General features: G+C 37.8%; 1 long non-coding RNA gene across 1 annotated transcript; it reads left to right on the plus strand.

Annotated features, from left to right (window-relative positions):
• Positions 1-5,946: 5,946 nt before the first annotated feature.
• LOC104003509 (uncharacterized) lies at positions 5,947-27,037 on the plus strand. The gene is made up of 3 exons (XR_676133.2): positions 5,947-6,190; positions 19,145-19,329; positions 25,816-27,037. It is a non-coding gene; the product is annotated as an uncharacterized LOC104003509 (long non-coding RNA).

Consider the following 27,037-nt stretch of genomic DNA (forward strand, 5'->3'; position numbering starts at 1 on the left):
ACTGGGTATATACCCAAAGGATTATAAATCATGCTGCTATAAAGACATATGCACACGTATGTTTATTGCAGCACTATTCACAATAGCAAAGACTTGGAACCAACCCAAATGTCCAACAATGATAGACTGGATTAAGAAAATGTGGCACATATACACCATGGAATATTATGCAGCCATAAAAAATGAGTTCATGTCCTTTGTAGGGACATGGATGAAGCTGGAAATCATCATTCTCAGCAAACTATCACAAGGACAAATGAGAACAGGATGCCCATTTTTATCACTCGTATTCAAAATAGTTCTGGGCATCCAAGCCAGAAAAATCAGGCAAGAGAACGACATGAAAGACATCCAAATTGAAAAAGAGGAAGTAAAATGTTCCTTCTTTGCTGTTGATATAATCTTCTATCTAAAAAAATGTAGAGTCCACCAAAAGTCTTTTAGATGTCATAAATTAATCAAACCAGGATACAATATCGAATATAAAAATCAGGGGCTTTATGTATGTCAATAATGAACTAGCTAAAAAAGAAATCAAGAAGGTAATCTCATTTGTAATAGGTAAGAAATACCTAGGAATATATTTAACAAAGGAAGTGAAAGATCTCTACAAGGAAAACTGTAAAGCATGGGTGAAAGAAATTGGAGAGGACACATACAAATGGAAAGACATTCCATGCACAAGGATCAGAAGAAACCTAATGTTGTTAAAATGACTATGCTGCCCAAAGCAGTCTGCAAATTCAAGGTAATTCCTATCAAAACACCAATGTCATTTTTTAACAGAAATAGATTTAAAAAAAAACATTTGTATGGAACCCAAAAAGAGACTGAATAGCTAAAGAGATCCTAAGCAAAAAGAACAAAGCTGGAGGCATCATACTACCTAACTTCAAAATATATTACAAGGTTGTAGTAAGCAGAACATCATGATAGTGGTATTAAAAACAGACAAAAACCAATGGAACAAAATTGAGAATCCAGAAATAAATCTGCCTGTTTATAGACAATGTATTTTTCACAAAAATGCCAAAAACATACATTGGGGAAAAGATGCTTTCTTCAATAAATGGTCCTGAGAAAATTGGCTATTTATATACAGAAGAATGAAATTATAAACGTATCTGTAACTATAAAAAATTAACTCACAATAGATTACAGAATTAAATGAAAAACCCAAAACTATAAAACTAGTAGAAGAAAACATAGTGAAAACACTTCAGGATGTTGGTCTAGGCAAAAGTACAGGCAAAAAAAAAAAAAAACTTCAAAAAATAGACAAATGGGACTGCATTAAACTGAAAAGCTTCCACACAGCAAGAGAAACGGTCAACAGAGTGAAGAGACAACCTGATGAATGGGATAAAATATTTACAAACTATTTATCTGACAAAGGGCTAATATCCAGAGTGTACAAGGAACTCAACAACAATAACAACAACAAAAGACACAAATAGTCCCATTAAAATGTGGGCAAAATACATGAATAGACATTTCTCAGAATAATACATACAAATGGCCGACATTACTAATTATTTGGGAAATGCAAATCAAAGCTAAAATGAAATACCTTCTTTCCCAAATTAGAATGGCCATTATAAAAAAGAAAAAATAATAATAGATGCTGGCAAGGATGCAGAGAAAAGGGAAATCTTATACACTATTTGTGGGTATATAAATTAGTACAGCCATTATGGACAACAGTATGCAGATTTCTCAAAGAACTAAAAGTAGAACTACCCTATGATCCAGTAATCTCACTACTAGGTATTTATTCAAAGGAAAAGATATGAGTATATCAAAGGCATACCTGTACTTTTGTATTTACTGTAGCACTACTCAACGATAGCAAAGATATGGAATTAACCTAAGTGTTCATCAACAGGTGAATAGGTAAAAATAAAGTATATATACACAATGCAATAGTATTGCCCATAAAAAATAATAAAATCATGTCATGCACAGCAACATGAATGGAACTAGAACTCATTATGTCAAGCAAAATAAGCCAGATGCAGAAAGACAACTTTTTCATGTTGTCACTCATATGTGGGAGCTAAGAAAGTTGATCTCATGGAGGTAGAAATAGAATAATAGATACCAGCATCTGGGATGAGTGTGTGGGTGGGAGGTGGGGATAAAAAGAGATTGGTCAATGGGTGAAAACATGTAGTCGAATAAAAGGTATATATTCAAATGTTCCTTAACAGAGTAGGGTAACCATAGTTAGTGACAATACATATTTCAAAAGAGCTAAAAGAGAAGACTTTAAATGGTCTCAAAACACAGAAATGATAAATACTTGAGGTGATGGACACTCCAAATACTCTAACTTTATCATTACACATTCTGTGCATATAAAATAATATCAAATGTATCCCATCAATGTTTAAAATATTATACATCAATTTAAAAAGTAGAAGAGGGAGCTCTGGGAAAAGAACAAGCAAAAAACAAAATATAGCCACTATTTGTCCATATGTTTTTGACTGAGCCAATAAAGCAAGTCATTCAGTAAAAAGCTGAGCGATACTTCTGAATGTTGCATAATTCCCTATTGTTTTATTTTCAGAGGTGCTTCAGTATAAGGCTAAGAAAAAAAACTCTGTCATTTATCCTTAAGTAGGAAAGAAAGAGGAGAAACATTTCACAGGTTACCTGAGATAAATTACAGAAATAAAAATTTAAACTTTTTTGGTCAAATTAATGCAATGCATTTGATTAGAAAAACATTTATTAAATTGGTATACATATCTATGAGTCTTTAAAAATTGAAAGAAAATATTATAAGGGATATATTTGGAATAAGAATGTATGCTATGAAATTCTCTACTTCATGAAATGAGTAACTGAATTGGTGAACTAATGAGTATTAGACTTAAGGTTATCAATCACCAGTGATCAATCATCATCTACTCCAGTTGCAGAACTGAAAGTGAATACTTGACTTCTTCCTTTTTGAATACCTTTGGGAAAGAATTTTGTCAACAGTGTGATAGCATAGAAATGTGATGTTCTGCACTTCTGATTCTCTTGATCAGTAAGACACTGTACTAAGAAGGAGAAAAAGTGAAATTTTGAAACATGACTAAAACCTCAGATATATACATTAATATTCAGCGGAACTCAGATAACTTGATTCTCCACAATATTTGAAGACTTCTTAGCAAAAAATAAAGTTTTGGACTTTGGGAAAAATAAAAAAGGAGAGCTCCCAGAAAGTTATATTGCCCCTTTCTGCCATGTAGGACACAACAACGAGGCACCATCTATGAACCAGAAATGTGGCCCAAACAAGTTGCCAAAACTTCCAGTGCCTTGACTTTGGACTTCGCAGCTCCAGAACTATAAGCAGTAAATGTTTGTCATTTAAGCTACCCACCGTATGATATTTTTGTTATAGTAGCTCAAATGAACTAAGATGCTTTCTCTAATTATTTGCTGTGGGAATATATCCTGATATAGATATAATATATTCCTTTCAGAAATATGCAATGCAATAACTACCGTGTATTCTATTAATTAATTAATTTATAACAAATTAATGATGAATTGTCAGACTGGCACTTGTTCATTTTTAGCCTACCTTTTAAATTTTTTTCTCATTTATTTTTTTCTTTTACCAACATCCTCCCCAGGATTTCCCACTTCTAGATTTTCAATATTTTCCTATGTCTTTTATTCTCTAGTTTTCTCCTACCTATAACACCTTTCTCTTCCACTGTACAAGCCAGTCAAAATTTGATCCATACTCCAAGATCTATATTAAAGATTGTCTCACTCATGAAGTCTTTTCTGACCATTCATCAACATCCTTGGACCTAATCAGAGGACTCCACCTTCCTTACACTCACTTAATAAATTGAGTATTATTTTTCTTTGAGAGATTGTTACTTGTGTTCTCAAAAGTCAGTATCAGGTCCTTATTGAGCCTGTGGGCCTAGAGTCACTGCCTGGGTTTAGAATCTGGCTTGGCTGCTTACTGTGTGGCTCTCTTAACCTCTCTGCACTTTCATTTTCTCACCTGTAAAATAGAAATAATGAGAGAACCTTCATAGAGTTGTGGCAAGGATTAATTGAGCTAATGCTTACACAGTTTTAAAACTTTGCCTAGCATGTAGTAAATGTCAGCTGTTGTTTACTTGTCTCCCTTCTGTCTTCCCAAATCATCACCATTTTGACTCTGTATTATCTACCTATCCATCTATCTATCTATTATCCATCTATCTATCTATCATCTATCTATCTATCTATCTATCTATCTATATCTAGTTCTATTTCTCTGGAGAACTATTGGTTGGTTCTATTTCTCTAGAGAACCCTAACGCCCTCCCTTTCTATAATATACATTCTCAGAAGCATTTTCTTGGTTACTTGTTAATCATCTTTCAGGTCTCAGTGTGAGTTGAGTTCCTTTGTTCTACCCTTTAAATCAAAGATCAAGATTTCTGTCTCTTTGAATACTGATCTCAACTTCAGTCAACATGCAACTATTAATTAGATAATTTATTCAGGAAATATTTATTGAATTCTTGCACCATGCATGGTTCCAAGCTTTGAACACATAGCAGTGGCACATCATCATACTATATATTAGTGTAATTACCTGATTAATACCTATTCATTCCTTTATACGTTTATAAAAGCAAGGACCTTGTTGTGTTACCAATGTGTCACTGAATCCTAATTCAATGCTTCAAGCGTGGTAAACATTAATGAATGAATAAGGTTTTTGAAAAGCAGGAACATTGTGTTGACCTTACTCATAGTATCTTTCATAGGATTGCGTGCATGCACACACTAAGATGTTCTACAATTCAGTTAGAGTTCTGTACATTTTAATATGTGTACTGTTTTCATGTAACCTTAAGCTCCTTATGATTATGGGTACTAAATAGAATACAATCAAATGGCATTTCAAAATAATTAAAAGAGTTAATTTGGGGATCAGAGTTTTCTACTGGAAGAAGGATTAAATTAATATGTATTATAGAAGGCCAGATTTCTCTGTTTAGATGAGTAATTCTTCCTGAATCAGGGTAAAAATCATGCCACTTTATAAGATGCTATAAGTCTTATGTTCCACAGGAAGGGTGGGAAAGAATCCAGCGCCCTTAAGAACTTCCTATTGTCTAGGCACCTTAGGCATTAGATCTTACAAAAGCTCTTGGAGGTTGATTTTTATCATTAGCTCATTTTAAGTCATGATAAGACAGAGACTTAGAGATGTTGCATAATCTTCCTTGCCTAGATCCCTAGAGTCATCTGGTAGTAAAGTTGGGAATTAGAAACCAGGTCTGTTGGACAGAAGCCAAGGCCCATCCCAGTCAGTAGAATGGGAGAGATGACACACCATTTTGTCATCATTCAAATAACCCCTTTGGGGTCAGAATCTCCTAAATTCTCTACAGAAAAGTATTACAGGAGAGTGCTGGCCAGGTGGAGAGACTCACAGAATCAGATACACACACACACACACGTGTGTATATAGACTGTATGCACTGTGTATACATATACTTCTTCAAAATATATTCCTATTATAAACTAGGGAATACAATTTGAGAACATGTAAAAATGAACATGTACTTTTTTTGGTTTGTGTATTTGATTGAGCCAAGCCTGGGACAGATGACCTCTGAACTGGAGTAATATGGTGTAAACAATCCCCTTGCCCTTTCTGGTATGCCCCTTTCTCTTTCTCTAGACCTTCTTCTCAGAGCTCTGACTTAGCTTCTGATGTAGCTGGCAGAATTTCTTTTCTCTCATTCCCACCAAAGTATATATCTGTTGAATTGTTGAACTGGATTATGTCAGAAGCATTAATTGGAAATCATCACTCTGTAGAGAACAACAAAAACACAAAATCTCATGACCAAGGAAGAGCAAAAGAACTTGTCGGGATTTCTCGACCTCACCTCTCAGAATGTTGACAATGAACTACAACCAAAACACAACCATGGCAACAAATTAGATATTTGTTGAATCAGGCCAAGACACAGAAATATACTGCATGCCAAAATGTAAAGGTGACATGAGTGACCAAAAGAGAGGGAAAGTGAAAGGTCAAGGGAGAAACTCTCAGCATGTAGGTACAGAACCATTTCCATGAGGTCAGCTACATTCCAAAGTGGCTGCGGCACTGGATGGGAGCTGTCGGGACATGCTGCACAGCCCAAGACAGTCTTTGAAGGTTTGTACCCACCCTCATTTCCTGGAGATTTATGAGGCCAGTTCAGACTCTGTCTTGCCAGTGCTACATCAAAAACATGCATCTACACTCTTCTTAAACGAAACATACATCTATACTCTTCTTAAATGAAATAATAGACATCACAATAAGAAGGGCTGGGTGTATAGGTCAGGCAGATTTCACTCCTCTTTATGGATAGATTATTTTGGTAATTATAAACCGAATGGGCAGAATTAATTCATGTTTATTGAGCATTGAATTCTGGAGCCTGAAATCACAATATTGTATTTATTCTATGTGAGTTTCTTTTTTCCTTCCTTCCTCTCTTCTTTTCTCCCTCATCCTTTCTTTTCTTTTTCATTCAACAAATGTTTACTTGTCCTTACTCTACCAGGCACTGCTCTAGGGGCTGAGAAGGCATCAGTAATCAAGATAGATACAGCCCCTGACACTGTAGAATGTATCAAGACTAAAAGAAAAGATTATGTGAAGGGTTTCTTTGAAAGTCCTATGTGTTCATTTCTGTAGGAATGATCCAGGGGCTTATAAATAAAAATAGAGACAAGTTAAAATATTTCGTGATTTTAAATATGTGCCAAATATTTTAATGGTACACTCTGGCTGTGTATAGAAACTAAGAAACTAAGAGAACTGGAGGAGGTAAGGCATATGATGGGAAGAAGTTGCTGCACCAGGAAGCATAGAATAGTTCAGATCAGTGGTCAACTTCTAGAAGGTTCTGTGGTATGTAAGAGGCGATGCCTCTGCCCAGAGACAGAGCAAGTGCCTGGGGAATGTAGCTGATGAAATCATCAGAAGACCTGGCTTATGACAAAAGGGTGCATGGAAAGTTCAAGAGACTGAAGAAGTTGTCAGAGTGGCAAAGCAGCAGAGAGGGGCATACATGTGTGAAATTAGGCTGTAAAAATTGGAAGTGACCAATCATGCAGGTCATCATAAGAGTTTTGGTCTTTATCCCATGTGAAATGAAGACTTAGATATGTTTTAAGTATGCCAGTTTGTGTATGTCTCTATGTGTGTTTGTAAGAGAGGAAAAAAAAGGAGGGCAATTTTTGGAAATTTCAAGTGTACTGTGGTGGCAGTGAGGTTACTGTAAGGCAGTAAACTTAAAAAAAAATGACATTAGCCTGCAATAAGGTAATGGCCTTAAAGTGAGAGAGAATAGTCAGCTTTGAGTAATGTGAAAAGATAAAATCCACAGGGCATGCAGCTGGCTGTATTTGATAGAAGGTTATAAAGGATAACTCCTAGATTTTTGGGTTTTGTAGCATATAGATGATAGTGTCATTCCCTGCAATAGAAAACACTGAGGGTAGAGTCAATTTGTTGGAGAGGAGGACAATTAACCTTATTTTGAAACTACTAAATATGAGGTGCTTTAGTGATATCCAAACGGTGATATCAAAGAGGCAGATGAATGGATGGGTTTGGGGCTCACAGGCAATGTCTGCGATAGAGACACTAATTCATGAGTCATCTGTAGTGAGGTGACAATTGAAGCCATTGGCCCAGATGGGATCTTTTTGCTTAACTGTAGAGTATAAGAAGAGGGCATAGGAACAAACCTTGCAAAATAACATTTCTTGGCCAAATAAACGAGATTAAATTTGAAGTGGAGATAAAATAGAAGTAAACAAAGATGTAGGGGGAAAACCAAAACAGTCTTGTGACATGGAAACAAAGAGAAAGGAGCATTTTAAGAATTAGCAAGTAGTCTATAGTGCGAAGTAATTCTTACAGGTAAAATAAAATGAGAATTGAAAAACGTTTAATCTAGGGGTCACTGGCAACCCAAGGTAACTCTTTTACATAGAAGGAAGGGGCTAAGGGCCAGGTAGAAATCAGTTGAGGGGAAAATATATCATGTTAAAAAGGAAAGGCTGAACACACATGAAATAGAAAGGATCATGGTAAGAAGAAATTGGACCTAAAGTGTAGGTTCCATGGACAGCAAAAGGGTTAGCTCTCTACTGACATTTGAGAGACAAAGGAGAAGGTAATGTAAATGGATGCTGAAAAGTTTGCCAAATTCATAGAAGTGAGTTAAGGGAGTTAGCATTATATGGCCTCCATTATCTCTCTAAAGCATTTGGCTATTTTTTGAGGGTGAAAATATTAAATTGCATTGGGAATTAGAGCAGAAGTAAAACAGAGAAATCAGGCAGGAGTTTTGTATTAGCTGCCTATTGCTACAGCAGTGCTGCATAACAAACCAACCCAAAGTGAGTGACTCAAAACACTAGGCTTTTCTTTAATTTGTGTTTCTGTGAATTAGCTTCATAATGCTTCTGGAGTTGTCTGAGATTTATCACATATTTTGAGGCTGGTTGGCTGTCACTGACCTAGGCTGGCTTCATCAGGTCACCTGAGATAAATGACTCCTTTCATCTCTAGCAGGCCAGTCCAAGAAGTTGTCATGGTCAAGGCAGAGATGCAGTAGCAGAAGTGGGAAGGCGCAAGCATATTTTCAAGCATATGCATGCATTATATTTGCTAATATTCTAATTCTATTGGCCAAACCAAGTCACATACCCATATTCAGGATCAAAGAATGGGGAAGGAGATTCTTCTCTGCAGTGGGAGAAACAACAAGGTCACGTGGCAAGGGGACATGAATACAGCGAAGGACACGGAATTGAGACCCTTAATGCAATCAATCTACAAGTCACCAATAGTATTAAGAGCACATTCACAATAATTTAACTTCATTGGATAGTGGAATCCAACAGCTCTATTGTGTGGATTTCTCCAGCAACATTTGATTGCTTAAGTAGAACACCAAAAAGATGTTTTAAACTATATGTGGGAATTGCTAGAATGTATGAAAAAGTGCAGAAAGACAGATAAGCAAGACCATGTTAGATATAAGTAAGGCTGTTATTGATGTAAAGCCATTTTAAAGTATCCACTGGCTAATGAGTCAAGTGAAGTTGTGGGAGAATGGAAAAAGGGGGGCTTGTGAAGCCAAAAGTTACTCATAGTGAATATAGTTTAAAACATAATATTGAAAAAGAGGGGGTTGAAGTCAGGAAGAGGGTGCTTGAAGTTTTCAGAGAGAACAATTTTATGAGATAACAAGGTCTAAGAAGTGGCAGTTTTGAGTAGGGAGCTGAGGTAAAGCTAGTAAAAGGGGAAGGCAAAGGAAATACAGTCAGGGAAGAGGAGAGTGTTGAGTCATTTTGGTAATAAATGAAACGATGAAAAATCTAAGTCTAGTGCTGGATGTGCGAGAGGCAGTAACCAGGAGTTCAGCAGATAAGTGTGGGGAAAGGGAAATATAATACAACCAAACAACACAGGATGCAAGAGCTGCATTTTATGGTCTGATCAATATAGCTGTTGTTATTGGGGAGAAGGGTTAATGAACTAGATGCAGCGAAGGGAAGCAAAGATGCCATCAAGATTTTCTCTCAACCTTGAAACATATGGGCTATTATACAAACAAACAACCAACAAACTCTGGGTTGTAAGAAAGGCAAGATGGAGGAAGCTACAACTTTTCTTTGTTGAGAATACATAAAGTTTTGGAATGAGTAGCGATGCCATGTTGTATAAAGTTGCCTAGCCAAACTGAGTACAGATGTTCCAGAATAGGACAGAGAATGACAAAGTTGGGAAAGGAAATGTGTTAAGGAACAAAATGGTAGGAGAAGGCAACAGAGCAACATTCACCCTTCCTCTCTGTCATCTCAGTGGTTCACTGGCAAGAGGCCAATGACTCCTGACAGTAACTCCATCTCTGTCCTGTTCACTTTCCCCACATTCATCTGCTAAACTCCTAGTTACTCCACCTCACACATCCAGCATTATGATACTGAGCTTATATTTTTCATCTTTTAATTTACTACATCTCTTCTCTCCTGGGAAGGACAGAAACCATTCTCACACTTGGTGATCTCAGAGTCCTTGAAGGAAAATAATAAAAAATTGTGGAGAGAATGGGAGGTAGCACATGGAGATTATACAGGGATAACATTATTATTCACTTTCTTTTTCATATGAGAGAAAAAAAGAGAAAACATATAAGAAAAACATGAAACTAAATATGGCATATATTTATCCTTTTAAATATAACATGAGTGTTAGGAATTATAACTTATTACATTAATGTGTCTAGAATATAATTGAAGGAACTAATTGAAGTGAAAATTAAAATTAAACAGTATGTGATATTGCACAAAACTTGAATTCACATCCCAGTTTTGTCTGGCTCATAATCATGTCTGTCCTGGTAGGGGCATTGTAAATGCTTAATTCATACATTTGGGAAAAAATGAATAAATTGTTGTATCTTGGAAAAGTATACAAAAAAAAGTATTTCTGATCCGGAGTTTTTCCTCTTCCTATTCTCCTGATTAATTTCTATCCATTCTCAGTATTAAACAACCTAGGAGATATGGACTTGGTATACAGTAGATGCTAGAAAATGATCTTTGGAATCTAAATTTGCTTATGTGAAGTTGGAGGTGTCAATAAAACCTATTTAGTTATTATTCAAAGTTCTTTTGCTGTCTTCTACTCATACTTGCCCAGTAACTCAAGCCTTGCATGTTAGCAAACATTAATGATTTTTCTTGTAGGGCTGACCTATCATATTTACACACCCACACTCTCTGAGGTAATCTTGAGCCAGGCTCCTTCTGATTATATTTCGCTTTTTCATGCTGTTGTCCCAGAAGACGTTGATGTCATCCAGAGACACAGTAGCGCCGTCCTTCTTCAGAGGTTCAATTCATTCTACCATCCGGAAATTCTGCCGACAAGGCGGCCAGTGTTAGAAATTAAGCTTGTGACACGCAGGACATGGTGGAGTGCAAACATTGGTCAGTGCTTCCTCTCTCAGCCACAGAGGAAAGCCACACTGATTGGTATTCAGGAAGGGGACCTCCTGTTTCGAAGGATTCCTTCATGCTGTTCAGCAACGCTGTTTAGGGTGGATTTTCCCATTTGAACGGCAAAGCTTAAACACAAATATTAACTACCTGAAGCTGCAAATAGCAGCAGAGTACATTAAAAAAATAATGAATATGTTAACCAGCCTCTACCCAACCAAGAAAAATATTACGCAGAGACAAGGCTGATTTTAGAAAAATGCCCAAGGAAACATTAATAAAAAAGTTGAGTTTCCTTTCAAAGTTTGTTTTTGCTAAACATTCATAGTTTTGCTTTTTCCAATCCAATTTTATTATAAGAAAGATCTCCCACATGTGTACCTGGCATTCCTGTTAAAATAATCAGTAATACGCACACACAAAAAATGGAAATAGTGGGTGAGTTCTTAAGTGTGACAGAAAGAAACGGCAAGATATGTAACAAAGAAGGGAGACACTTCTTTGAATGCACGTAAGTTTGTAGCCTCTTTAGTTATAAGCAGAATTTCATGTCCTTATTATTTTGACTATTTACATTTTGATATTGTTCATTTGGAAAATCCAAGTCTATCTGATTCTTAAATGCAAGGTTTCTTCCCATGAAATCACTGAAGGTGCAACATTGCTTGTAGTCAGTAGAAGACTGATATTTTATGGCTATAATTCCAGGTTAGGGCAACAGATGGACATTCTATCACCTGTTGGATAGCTTCTTTGGTATTTATTTCTGTCCTTGGTGAAGATTAAAACTAAATTATTGGACTTGAAGAGGCAGTTCACACCTGTAATCCCAGCATTTTGGGAGGCCATGGCTGGAAGATCATTTGAGCCCAGGAGTTGGAGACCAGCCTGGGCAACATAGAAGATCCCTATTTCTCTAAAAAAAAAAAAAGTCTAGGTATGGTGGCACATGCCTGCAGACCCAACTACTTAGGAGGCTGAGGTGGGAGGATCACTTGAGCCCAGAAGTCGAGGCTGCAATCAACCATGATCATGCCACTGCACTTCAGTCTGCATGACAGGGTGAGACCCTCTCTCTCTCTAAAGAAAAGAGAAAACCTAAATGATTAAAACATTCTCTTCAATAATTCTCATTCTCAATTGGTAAAATAGGAATTTTACACTAAACTTAGCGAATAACAAAATGCTTTTGGTGCACTTTCTTTGTTCAGGGCTCTTTTTCTCAACACTTATGTCATTACTTCCTCATAACAAGCCTGTAAAGTTGGTATTAATATTAATCCATTTTCCAGATGAGGAAACTGAGGCACACAGAGATGAAAAACTGTCCAGGTGGTTGAGCCAGAATTGAAATGTTGGCTGTCTTCATCTGGAGCCCACACTTTCTACCTTCCTGTTGTGTTGTAAGTTAAACTCAGGTTGAAATTGGCTAACTTCGCTTTGCCTGGTTTCCTGTTAATCCACTGTCATTTAATGTTGGTTTTTGTTGATTTGTTTTGTTGTTTTTGTTTAGTTTTGTCTAATTTGTAGCTTATAAATCTTTTCTGTAATAATGACAGTAAAACGTGGGGCAGGGCACCTGGGTTCTAGTCACAGCTTAGCTACTAACTTCAAACAAGTTTGGATGTTGCATAAACTCAGTTTCCTTTCTATAAAGCAGATAAAATGAAAGAGCATAACTTTCTGCCTAATAAGGTTTTATCCTCCAAATCTACTGTGCTAACAAATTAAAAATGTTACCATAGATGCTTTTTCACTAAGCCAAAGGGATGCACCAAGCTGAAGTTTATGGAATTCAGTTTGACAACTTGTATATTAAACTTCTAAATTATTTTTCTGAAGAGGATGTTGAAACTAATGGAGAAAGGGAGGTTTAAGCTTATTGATGAATTTTTATTCATCCATTTACTCCACTTCAAGAGTTAGTCAAGAATGAGTTGTGACATGTATTTGAAACAATTAAGAACAATGACTGGCCACCTAGGTTTCTGTAATATCAAAAATGTGGGAATATCTACAAGGACAAATGGATGGTGAAGTAAATTTTGGATGCCAAGTGATACCTTGTGTCACTCTTCCAGGACTGCTGAAACTATTTCTAGGAAACCACACACAGGAACATGCCACAGTTGAAAGGGTCATCATAATATTTGTGGATTCTTAGCATAAATTAATTTTGAAGACGATTTTAAGACAATTTGTTATTTTCAAACATTTATTTGGAAATCTATTTATTCTCACCCACATAGGAATATTTATCTACATCCCTAAGTTTCCATTTTAGTTACTTCCTTGTATAGTATTCTTCTGACTTGAATCTTGGATCAAATTCCTCAGTTTTTACATTGTTTAAAATAAGTTATCCTGCCATCCTTCTCTCCCAAGCTAGTGGTATCCTATAATCTATGAAAATGCACTGAAAATGAAGGAAAACCTTCAGTTAAACATTTTACCCTATTTTCTGAAAGGGATAATTCCTCCCTTTTATCTTTTAGCACAGTCATTTGAAAGGATGTGGTCTTCATGGCTGGAAAGCCAGGATAGTTTTTGTGTGTTTTTTGATAAATTGAGGCCCATCAATTTGAATCACTAGACACTGTGCTTGTGGTTTTAGTACTTTCTTTTCTCTGGGACATCCTGCCCCCTACCATCCTTAATAACTCAGCTTTTCTGTTACCTCGTTTGATGACTGGCGGAGATGGTGGAGCAGCAGGAAACACCATAGTACATTCAATGAATTATTTAGTGAATCATCCTATAAATATTTAGTGAGCACCTTCTCTACGCAGGAATGGTTTTAAGTACTAAGGCTGTTACAGTCAAATGCCAACTCTGTACTCCTGCACACACAGTGGTGACATTCTAGGAATATTGAACAGACAAACCAAAAATCAATTATCTATATTAATATTTGTCTAAATGAATACATATACCAATGAATAAGCTAATATTAAATTATGATATAAAATAGAAGTAATAAGATGTAATAGAGGTGTATGGGCTAAGAGAGGGATATGTTGGTGTAGTCAGGCTTCTGAGAGATGGCTTTTGAAGGGATACCATAGTTAGGAGAACAGCGAGCCACCTGAAGAACATTTTAGACAGAGGGAACAGCACACACAAATGCTGTGAGATGACAGCTACTGAGAATGTTGAGTAATAAAAAGAAGATAAAGTGAGAAACATGGAAATTATACAGGATGAGGTCTGAGAGGTAGAAGAGGACCATTTCATATATGCCTTTATAGATCATGGAAAGGGCTATGTATTTCGTTCTAACTATGATGGTGTAAAACAACGATTCTCAAAGTTTCATGTGGATTAGAATTACATGAGTGACTTGCTAAGGGCTAAGTTATTGGGTCCATCACTGGAGTTTCTGACTGAGTGCTTCTAGGGTAGAGCAAGAATTTTCATTTCCAACAGATGATGCTGACACTCCTGGTATAGGAAAAACAGTTTGAGAACCATTGCTGTAGTCAATAGCTGTTATGTGTACCTACTCAGAATAGATTTCACCAAAATCGTACAAGTGAATCTTGATTTTCTTGTGCAAAACGTCTCTTCTGTATTCTTAGCCCCAGCAATGTATTTTATTACCTTGGCCACAATGAGTTATTCAATGATGGACATATGACTTTTGTCAGTCAATTGAAATCCAATCCAGGGAAACTCTAGAAACTGTTGGAAAATGAAAGTTCTTAAGCTACCAGACAAGAAGCTCACAGTCAATACATAGGGAAATTCTCTCCAAAAGCTAAGTCAATGCAGATGAGCGCTGAGCTGAAAGATGACAAGAGACTGAGCTCTGGTACCTTCCGTTTATACCCCTGGATGTAGTCATGCCTAGGTCAATTATACTTCTCTGATTTCTATTTCCATCACTAATCTTCCCGTCTTATGGTTTAGGAAATTTCTCTTTGGGTTCTGAAACAACTCAAAATATAAATACAAATAAAAAGCTATAGTAGATACACCACTTTTACAAACTTAGATGCACCTTGCTTCATCACCAAGAACCAGACAAGTGAGTTTACATTGCTAAATACTAGTCTGTACATTTATAAAATAAATAGGCTTCATACAGGCAAACGAGATATTTCAAAATAGAAAATCTCAAGCAAATAGGAGAATGAACTAGTTAGTCAAATTAACACAGGCATTTGAAAATGTGCTAAATAGCACTTGGTGACACTATATTATTGCTAGCAGCATTGTTACCTGACTATTATCTATAATATGACCCCTAAATAAAATTTGTAATTGTATTCTTCTGTCCTTTTATGTGGAAACCTCACATTCTCTACAAGTTGGTGCATGTTTTCCGTTATAATTATACAAAGCAGTTTCTCATCATTTAGCTTCTGTCTAAATGTGATCTGTTCAAATAGTCTTTCTTGACTGTTCTATTTCAACTGTCATCTCCCTACTCAAGATGAAGTCTATCAAGCCATCATATTTCATTACTTTCTGAGAAAACATTTTCTCAGATTATTTTGTTTGGTTATTTTTTATCTCTTAGAATATAAACTATATGAAAGCAGTGGTGTATTCTCTTATCATTAACATTCTGTCACCCAATTGATATTTTAGAATAGAAAAATGAATAAATTGTACACTTTTGCCTTTCCTTAAATACATTTTAAAAATTTGAGTGTTTCTTTTCTATATTTGTATCTATACCTTTGGAACAATTTTAGGTCAAATTTCATTTTAGTCACAAATCTTCTCTGGCTACCATCACCCAAAGCAAGTTCACTTGCTTCTGAGCCTAAGAACTAACGTGATAATATGAAAATTATCTTGTCCCTACTTGTGTTGAGCTTTTCTGTGTGCAAACTTCTCTTCCTTATCAGACCTTCCTGAAGCAATGCCAGTATTTTTTATTTGTATTTCCACTTTACAATATTTCTTTGCATAGAGCACAGACATACAAATATTTGTTGACTGCATGAATAGATGGATGCATATTTAGGGGCCAAAATGCCCATAGTCATTTAAAACTCTTGTATTCTCCAAATAGATATTTTCTTATTATATATAGTCTTAAAGACTGTGAACTATGCTGTAAGTGAAAAATCTTAACTTCTGATATTATATTGAATATTCATAGAAACTGTACAATATTTATAGAAATAATCAAAGCAGATATTCATAGAACTCATGAAATAAACAGGTGAATAAGTAAAAATTAAAGTATTTAGTAAGATGATGAGTGGGAAAATATGGGGACTGCCTGTAATTTTTTATTTATGCATCAGCTTTATGATTCCAACATGCTGCCACTGACCCGTTGGCCATAAGTGAATCAAAGTGTTTTCCTGCATTAGCGCAGGATTTGTGCCAGCCTCTCCATGCCTCCTCCCTTGTCCAACCTCATGACCCCTTCAGCATGGACTTCTAGGACAAGGTGTGGGCTTTGGCAGACCTGAAACATTTCGGAAAGGAAGCTGGTGTTTTGGGGGCAGTTGTAAGTCTGTTTTTAGACATGTTATTTCTGAAGTAGCAGCAGGGTACTGAGCATGACATCTATATGTATGGAGTTGTATGTAGTTAGAAATATGGCATTGCAGATATGAGAGAAAGATAACATCGTTGGTCTTAGAATTTGAGAGTCATAAGCATATAGTCTTAAAGAAAATGTGGATGAATGCAAAATACAAGTTAGTGGTGATCTCTGGGGAGAGACAACGGCTGATGGTGTTACATGTGGGGAGGATAATTGAGGGATAATCTTCAAAGTTATTGGTAATCTTCCGTAATCTGGTTGATATGTTTTATTATTTTTTCAAAAATCACATATATATGTTATATATGAATGCTGTATATCTCACAATAAAAAGATTTACAAGTATGGCTGCCTTTCAAAATAAAAATGTGCAATGGCAAAAAGCAAATATTTAATGCTTCAAATATCTTAGTTAATTTCCTAAAATGTGATTACTTGAAGCACTTAGTTGGAATAACTCAAGTGCGTACAACAATTTGCCTCAGCTTCTAGCTATTTCAGGGACACTCTTGGATGTAAATGAACTCATGATATTTTTCTCAATTCTGTTTACTCTTGTGTGAACAACCATGACTATTTTCTCTTCACACTGAAGGCTCCTCCTCTGTAAAAGATGATTTCCAAACATCTACAACAAAAAGAATGGAGAAATTTGTCCCCAAATTGAATCCTACATTAATGAATGCATGACATATGTACCAGTTACTTGTTGACATAATGATGTTTCATTACAAACCACCCTGACATTTATTGCCTTAAACGTATCATGTATTTGCAGGTTATCTGGGAGACTCTTAAAGTCTTGAGTGGGCCCTTCCTGCACCTGCAGTCTGCTGCAGATGAGCTAGGGGGCTCTGCTGATCTTAGCTAGGGTCTCCTATGTCTGGGATACTCTGTCAGCTTGTCTAGGACCTCCGCTGGAAAACTTGGACAATTCTTCTCTGCCTTACTTGTCCCATCCACTGAGCATTTTCTCATGCCAAAGTTAGAAGAGTAAATTAGAAAAAAGACACATTCAAGGACTTTTCAGGAGTTTCCAGACTCTGTTGACACCATATTTGTTCATAATTGGGCAAAACAAGAATCAGGGGATAGAACAAAATGCTGTCCAGAGTGGGAGGGCACTGCACATTATGGGGCAAAGAGAGAGGAGGAGAGTGGGGCCATTGATGCAGCTCATCTACCACCACATGTTCTTCCTCCCCTCCTGGCCCTTGCTCATTCTCTTTCTATGATTTCCTGCCTATTAGGATTCTACATGCTAGCCTTCCCTTGAGGCTCAGGTCAGGTGTCCATGACTGCATATGCAGTTATTCCAGCCTTCTCTCCCATCCAAAACATTAAGGCACTCACTGTTTGCTTCCATCATTTTAACTTTTTTATCTCCATTGTCGGGTGTTGTTTCATAACTGACTGTCTCATCAGAAAATGAGTTATTAATAAAGAATATTTGTTTTGTAACCCTGAAAAATCTGGTAGAAACAGGGTAGAAAATAGACCCTGATCAATAGTTTTGATTATTTGTCCATTGATTTACTTTTATAAATCTGTTCAGTCATAAATACACATGGCCCTTTTCTAGAGTCCTGGTATGTTAACATTGATTCTTTTGGCAACTGGGTATAACCCATCAATTTCTTCCTTCTTTTTATTTCTTATTTTCATGATTCTTCCTATTTCCTTCCATCCTTCTTTTCTTTTTGAAAAGCTTTTCTTTAGATTAAAAGAATTTGACTTGTTCAGAAAAAAGGTCTAAAAACCCTTTTCATCACAGTTAATTAGATTTCTGACTTGTTCTCTATAGCCAATATTTCTTCAGCACATTACTTGAGCACACCCCTAAAAACAGGTGTCAAAACACATTAAAGGCATGGCTTCCTAAAACATCAAAGGAAACTGTGTTCTCTATTTTCATAAATGCCACCACAAAGCTAAAAGCCTGTCTAAGTTAGTCACGTGAGCCATTTTACTGGTCAAGATATGGGTAATTTGAGTGCTGCCCTCGGTATTGATCTCATCTCATTTATACGTGTTTAAAATTCTACATTAATCCAAATTCTACTTTCTGAATAATTTATGCAGAGGCCAAAGAAATGTCAGTTTGCAAATAATTGGAGGACCTTTACAGAGATTCCAGGTAAAAGTACAGAGCTGAAAAGTAGAAAGCAACAGTGCAAATCTTGTCATGTGGACTGTTCAAGGGCACGATAGTTATCAAATCCAACCTTTCAATTTCACAGTCTAGGGTTTAATGAGAGCCCCCAGGGCTTAGGTTTCCCATCAGGGAGGTGACCTTGGCCCCAGCCATCAGCAACAAGGATTTGAAAAACACTAAATCCATAACCCACATTAGATTGATCCCATGTAAACTGGGTGGTAAAATGGGAAATTTGAGATGCAATACTTGAACCTTAGATCAATTGGGCAAGAAATATAATAAGGCATTATTATTCTCATTCCACAGTTGAACTTCTTCAAATTCAACTGTATAATAAAGAAGTTGAATGCCTTGCCCAAGTTCACACAACCAGCAAGTACAAGAGTATCTGGTTTATCTGGCTCTAGAATCACTTTCCTTTGCTTTCTCAACAGATGGCTGGATGCATGACCTTGTCATATACGTAAAACATCCACAGACTAACTGGAAAAGGACTTCACCTCAGCCAAAGTGAGTGCATTGCAGAATAAGTGCAGAGAGCTTACCTTGGTTTTTAAAGATATTGCAATCCGTTTTAACTGGGGATCTCATTGCGATGTGCTCCTATGTCTTGAGACAGGTAAGCAAAACAAAATGAAGGTGATTAGCATGGGGAAAGATGGGGCATATTTGAAGCAAACCCACTTTTTAAAGAATTTCCTCATTCCTCACTCTTTATTCTTTCACTTAAAACCTACTGTGACATTTATCTCTGTTTTTCATGGCAATGTATCTTTTTCTCCTTTTCATTTTTTTTATTTCTCCTTTATCTTGAATAAATTGCTCCATGAGATTTTTCTCTCTTCACTTCCTAAGACACCCTAGACATTCCCTCACATGAAATCAACCAGGTTGGTCTGTCTGCTCATGCCTCCGCTGTTCTCATAAAGAAAGAGAAGAAAGGGGCTCAATGCCTGGAGTGTGTGAAAATGGGGTAAGGTGAGGGCAGAGTGTGGCAGGTATTGTGCTGAGGCCATGAATGCATAATCACTACTGTCACAGCAAATAGATTCTGTCATGAGGAATTCCATGGTTTTCCAGAGGAAATCAGCTTTCCCTGCAGGCTGCCAAGCCCAAATGAGCTCCTTACAGCACCTGCAGATCTGAGCATCAAGCAATTATTCCACTATCTTGCCTAAAAACAAAGACTTTGCTACCCTTTGACAACCTCTGACCTTTTCCAGCTAACATAAACTAATTATATTTGCAGCAGGAGGGGAGGAAGGCTTTCGTAGTCCTCCGTGGGAGTTGTCTTTCATGCTTTGTGCCACGTTGTCGGTTCTGGCAATCCAAAAAATGACCACCCTTCAATCAAGGGAGTTGCTGGACAAAGCACTTAAAGAGATACAGGGAGGCCCTTATCACAAGTAAATCTCACTGTCTAGGCTTGGTCAGAGTAGCCCACACTGTCCAGTTAGCAATAGTACAAGAGAGCCATTGTTAAGTGTCACTTAGCAGCAATTACAGCCTGGTCAAAACAGTTTTTGTGTGTGTGTGTTGTTTTGTTTTTAGACAACCTGTTAATGGGCCCACAATTAGGTGTAAGGAATAACCCGGGCTGCAGGCACTGAAGCAAGGTCAGAGGTTAATTGAGACTTTCTATCCTAATAATCTGAGTTTTTGCAACTTTTTGCTGAGAGAATAGTCTTAAACAAAAAGGAGATAATATGATACAATTAGTTGGAAAGCAGGAGGGTCAAAATTCCCAGATGAGAAAGGAAAACTGGCCAAGGAAATCAGGCCAGAGGGACCACCTGGGCCACTTCAGATGCCAAGAATATCTGTGGCCATTCATCTGGTGGATGAGGCACAAAGCGGTGTGCCCTCCATTCATCACATCCCTCCTGTCTACCAAAGAAAATACAAGGTCAATGCCATAAACAGGAGGCATCTCAGGGTAATTGAAATTCCAGAAACGGCCTCATTAGAATAGCTTACAGGCAATCATGTTTTTCTTTTCCTATTGAAGGTATATTCATGTCTTGAAATTGCATGGAAGGCCTTCTTTGTGGTGGCTGGGGTTGCAGAGGGACTTTCTGATAGTTTTTGAAGGATTGTGTCTAAATAAACGGCTTCCTTCATAGCTGAGAGGAAGAACCCAACAGAACCTCCTGGGCTTGCTGGCTATGGCGCAGCACATGTAACGTCCACACCTGCTCCCTTGCTCTTAACTGTCAAAGGGCCCCTCTTTCTCCATTCCTTCTAGGTCATAATCAACGTATTGTGTCTTAAGCAGCTGTTCTTTATCTGGTATCCTGAAACTACTATTGGAGGTTTCTTGGCTTTAATCTTTCTTACAGTTTTTCTTTTGCTTTTAACCCTTTCCCTTATTCACACCCGCTAATGCAAACTTTTGACACTTCCAGCTGGCAGATCCCTCTGATGGGAAGTGGACTAAAATTTGCTAAATCATTTTGTTTCTTTCTTTTTTTTTTTTTTTTCCAGTACAGCTGGTGCCAAAATGTGATGATTTGTTTTGCTCCAGTCACTGAAGTTTTTGTTTTCTTTTATTTCAACCCCATACTGGCTTCCCAGCTTGATGCTGAGTCATCTGGTGCAGGTGTTCTAAGCGGCTGGCATTTATGTCACTTGCAGGTGGTTTGGGTAAATTACACGATGTTCCTGCAGCTCTGTTGAGGCTCTCTCAGGTCCCTTTGATCCTGGCCTTCCTGCGGGTCTTGCACATATGCAGAACTTCAGGGCACTAGGTGAACTTTTAGATGGATTCTACTCAAAGCTGGTTGGGTTGCTATGGGCCTCACAGTCTGATGGGCTGCAACTGAGGGTAAGAGAGGTTCACTAAAAGAAAGAACCCTGAAATCACAATGTACTGCAGCTTCACCTACATAGGGAATTACATACCCAATGTGCAGTGGAACGTAAGTTAATTCTACAGCTTCTTAAGTAAATTGGAACAAAGGGACCACATTTTGCTTCTGAAGAAGGAGAAAGGTATGTAGGAAAGTAAGAGCTGGAGTAGGGAAATTGTTAAGTATTAAACATATGTATTTAGTGTTTTTTCTTCATTACGTTTGTCTGACCCCAAACTGTCTCTAGCCCCTGTTCCAATGCTCAGTGCAAAGACTGGCTCATAGGCAAGAATCTCAAAATCTCATCTACTTATACTGTACACATACAGCTTCTATTAGAAACTTACAAATCCTCGCTACCTTCTATCTAAGAAGGCTGCTTTTATCATGAAACAATACACACCACTTGGGAACACTCAACATCTTCTTTTCCTGTAAAGATATACAACTTAGTGAGAGAAATTTCTGTTTGGTCATAGCCAAAGGCAAGACATATCAACTTCAATTTTCAGAATAAAGTTTTTGGGAAAGCTGTGTCTTCCTAGGACTGCAGAAGTCCCACCATTGTAGGTGATATGGTTTGACTGTGTCTCCACCCAAATATCATCTTGTATTTCCACATGTTGTGAGAGCGACCCAGTGAGAGGTAGTTAAATCATGAGGACTGGTCTTTCTCATGCTGTTCTCATGATAGTGAATAAGTCTCATGTGATTTGATGGTTTTTAAAAAGGGGAGTTTCCCTGCACAAGCTCTTCTCTTGTTTGCCACCATGTGAGACATGACTTTCACCTTCTGCCATGACTGTGAGGCCTCCGAGCCATGTGGAACTCTAAGTCCAGTAAACCTCTTTCTTTCATAAATTGCCCTGTCTTGGGTATGTCTTTATTAGCAGCATGAAAATGGACTAATACAGTAAATTTGCACCAGTAGAGTAGGGCACTACTGTAGATACCCAAAAATATAGAAGCAACTTTGGAACTGGGTAACAGGCAGAGGTGGGAAGAGTCTGGAGGGCTCAGAAGAAGACAGGAAAATGTGGGAAAGTTTGGAACTTTCTAGACACTTGTTTAATGGCTTTGCCCAAAAGGCTAATAGTTACATGGACAATGAAATCCAGGCTAAGATGGTCTCAGATGGAGATGAAGAACTTGTTGGGAACCAGAGCAAAGGTGACTCTTGCTATGTTTCAGCAAAGAGACTGGGGGCATTTTGCTCTGCCCTAGAGATGTGTGGAACATTGAATTTGAGAGAGATGATTTAGGGTATCTGATGGAAGAAATTTCTAAGCAGGAAACCATTCAAGATGTGACTTGGGTGCTGTTAAAGGCATTCAGTTTTAAAAGGGAAACAGATAATAAAAGTTAAAAAATTTGCACCCTGGCAATACAATAGAAAAGAAAATACCATTTTCTGGGGAGAAATTCAAGCAGGCTGCAGAAATTTGCATAAGTAACGAGGAACTGAATGTTAATCACCAAGACAATGGGGAAAATGTCTCCAGGGCATGTCAGAAACATTTGCAGCAGCCCCTCCCATCGCAGGCCTGGAGGTTTAGGAGGAAAAAATGGTTTCATGGGCTGGGCCCAAGGTCCCCTTGCTGGGTGCAGTCTAGGGACTTGGTGCCCTATGTCGCAGCCGCTCCAGCCATGACTAAAAGAGGCCAAGGTACAGCTTGGCCTGTTGCTTCAGAGGGTGGAAGCCCCAAGCATTGGCAACTTCCATGTGGCATTGAGCCTGCAGGTGCACAGAAGTCAAGAATTGAGATTTGGGAACCTCCACCTAGATTTCAGAAGATGTATGGAAATGCCTGGATGCCCACACAGAAGTTTGCTGCAGGGGCGGGGCCCCCATGGAGAACCTCTGCTAGGGAAGTGCAGAAGAAAAATGTGGGTTTGGAACCTTCACACAGAGTCTCTACTGGGGCACTGCCTAGTGGAGCTGTGAGAGGAGGGCCACTGTCCTCTAGACCTCAGAATGGTAGATCCAGTGAGAGCTTGCACTGTGCACCTGGAAAAGCCACAGACAGTCAATGCCAGCCAGTGAAAGCAGCCAGGAGGGAGACTGTACCCTGCAAAGCCACAGGGGCACAGCTGCTCAAGACCATGGGAACCCACCTCTTACATCAGCATGACCTGGATGCGAGACATGGAGTCAATGGAGACCATTTTGGAGCTTGAACACTTGACTGCCCCACTGGATTTCAGACTTGCATGAGGCCTGTAGCCCCTTTGTTTTGGCCAATTTCTCCCTTTGGAATGGCTGTGTTTGCCCAATGCCTGTACCCCCATTGTATCTAGGAAGTAACAGACTTCCTTTTGATTTTACTGGCTCATAGGCAGAAAGAACTTGCCTTGTCTCAAATGAGACTTTGGACTCTGGACTTTTGAGTTAATGCTGAAATTAGTTAAGATTTTGGGGGACTGTTGGAAAGACATGATTGGATTTGAAATGTGAGGACATGAGATTTGGGACATTCCTGGGGCAGAATGATATGGTTTGGCTGTGTCCCCACCCAAATATCATCTTAAATTTACATGTGTTGTAGGAGGGACCCAGTGGGAGGTAATAGAATCATGGGGTGGCAGGGTCTTTCTCGTGCTGTTCTTGTGATAGTGAATAAATCTCACAAGATCTGATGGTTTTAAAAAGGAGAGTTTCCCTGCACAGCTCTTCTCTTGTCTGCTGCCATGTGAGACATGACTTTCACCTTCTGCCAAGTTTGTGAGGTCTCTCTGGCCACATGGAACTGTAAGTCCAATAAACCTCTTTCTTTTGTAAATTGCCCAGTCTCAGGTATGTCTTTATCAGCAGCATGAAAATGGACTAATACAGTAAGCTACTGCATGGGTTTTCACAGAGTGATCAACCATCCAAGGAGTTTCTCAGGATTGACTCTGCTAAGATCAAAACAGTCCTGGCAAACTGTGGCCAACCTAATGTGTGTATTGAATTACCTGCAGAACTTGTTAAAAACATAGACCCCTGAGCCCCACCCCTACAGGGTCTGGGGGAGCCCTGAGAATTTGTATTTTTAACAACCTTCAATGTGGTAGTGAAACTGCCAGAGCAGGGCTATTCGTGGAGTTGGACGGAGCATCTCTGTAGAACTTGTGAAGGGGAGCAGATGAAAGTGAAGAGCACAGATCTGGAGCAGTGCGTATGATACAGAAAGGCATACTATTTTAAGTGACTCACCCCCAATGTATCAGGAACTTATTGCCACCATAAACAACAACCAGAAAATCTCAGTGACATGAAACAGTGAACATATTCTCATGTTCACAGAACAGCAAGTAGAATATGGTTCAGCTGGTATGGGCTCAGCTGGGTGGTTGTATTTCAGTCTGTAAGTTGGCTGCATGTCTCTCCCATATGTCTTAGTGTGGTCAACTGACACATGTTTTACTTCTGTTGAGAGTCATAAGTGGAAACATGTGACACTTCAGAAAGCTTAGACTCAGAACTGGCACAATATCGCTTTTCATTGGCTATCACCAGTCAAGCCCCAAAACAATGGAGTGAGCAGTGTGCTCTTCCAATGAAAGTAAGGAGAGAGTAAATATTTCCTAAGTAATAATCTAATCTACTATAGTGATCTCAGAGTTTTAGAGTACTCAATCTAATTGGGTATATAATTGGATACATGTCAGTGACTGGTATACAAATGCTGTATGTCTAATAACCTACAACAAACTTTCATATTCTTTTACCATTCAGGTAGGAATAAATACCAGGAAGCTGAAATGTTTACTAATTGCTAAAGTACATATTTGTCTCAAGACATTTTCCCACCTTGGTTGCCCAATAACTTGGAATATACAAAATTCAATGTTTTTCCAATTTATAAATGTTTGGTTAGGCATAAGAGTACTGTATTTTATTTTTATTTTAACTGATTTTTTATTTTGCATTTTGTTTTCTTTACTCTTTTCTTTAAAGTCCTCAACCAGCTTTTTTTAGTTAAATAAACCTGAAAATTTAGTGGATTTTCCCTGTGTAATTATTACAAATATTTCCTGTGACAGTGATATATCATGTAAGAGACTTATAGATAAAACACAAATAACTACTGAAACAAGTAAATTTTTTAAAAATCATTTTGAATCTATAACACAAATATACTACCTTCTAACAAAAGACTACACTAGAACCATCTTGTTCTTTAAACATGTATGTTGTTCCTGATTCTTGGAAAAAATATTTATTAGAATCTATCAATATACAAAACTTAAAAGGTATTTATTATCCTTGGCAGGGCCTTCAAGGGGATCAATATTTCCAGGATGTTGGTATTAGCATCCATTGTTCGCTGGCTAGATCTTTTCCAACAGAGCATGTGACTCTCGTCATTACAGCAGCGGAATGCATTTATCAAAGTTAAGGAAGTCGTTTGCCATTCGGATGGCCCAAGAAGCATAAATATTTATCATTGAGCCTTGAGAGAACTCTCTATTATAAAAAGATTGGCTAATTTCTTAAAACTACTCCTTCAGTAAGGACCCAGGTTATGTGCCATGGTATCTGTAGCTTTCTGGCTGGGTCAGGGTGACCTGCACACAACCCTGGCAGGACGCCCTTGGACACAGTATTTGCACCCCTTTGGTGTGCCAAGGTATCAAGCATTCACAGTTCACATTGAAACCACTAAACGAAGAGCTGCGCAAACAGGTCATCAGTTTCTCCAGAGGGGAAAAATCTTACAACTGTTATGAAGGGTCAAAGGTAACTTTCATTTTGAGATGCTAACTACTCCAAGAATTTGATGCAGGAGGCAGCTGGTTAAAATGAATGAGTGCTGCAGCGTTGAAGGGGAAAATCAAATGGATGGTTATAATAAAAGTGCAATATGCAACATAATAAGTATGCAGAGAATAAGGGACACTATTGTTAATAAACATCTATTAGTCAAGATGATCTTTGTAGAGCTGGGCTCTTTAATATTATACCTGCTAATCACATGCAATTAAATTTAAATTTAAGGTGGTTGAGATTAGAAATTCAGGTCCTCAGCCACAGAGGCCACATACAACGTGTTCAATAGCCACGTGTGGCCATTGGCTACCATATTGGAGAGCCCAGATATAGAACATTTTCATTACTGCAGAAATTTCTATAGGACAGCAATGACCTGGAGTGTTTTGCTATTGGAGGGGTTTTGGACTTAGCGCTTTTATATAGGAAACATGATTTTTTTAAAGAAGCCATCCCATGGAATGCTTCTCTCAGTCCAGTGCTGTAGAAAGGGTTGCCCTAAAATTAGGACCTAGAAAATTCATTTATCATAAATGAAAAAACTGTTACTACTATTAATAATATTTTTGTCCTGGTGAATATTTACATTGTACCACACACTGTGCTAGTTGCTTTATACATATTGTGTCATTTAATTCTTACCTTAGAGACTAAGATCTATCTGTGAATTACTTTGAGATAAATCAGGTTAAGAGAAAAATAAAAACTGACTTTAGATCACAATT

Source organism: Pan troglodytes, chromosome 21 (genome assembly GCF_028858775.2).
Source record: "Pan troglodytes isolate AG18354 chromosome 21, NHGRI_mPanTro3-v2.0_pri, whole genome shotgun sequence".
NCBI classification, from domain to species: Eukaryota; Metazoa; Chordata; class Mammalia; order Primates; family Hominidae; genus Pan; species Pan troglodytes.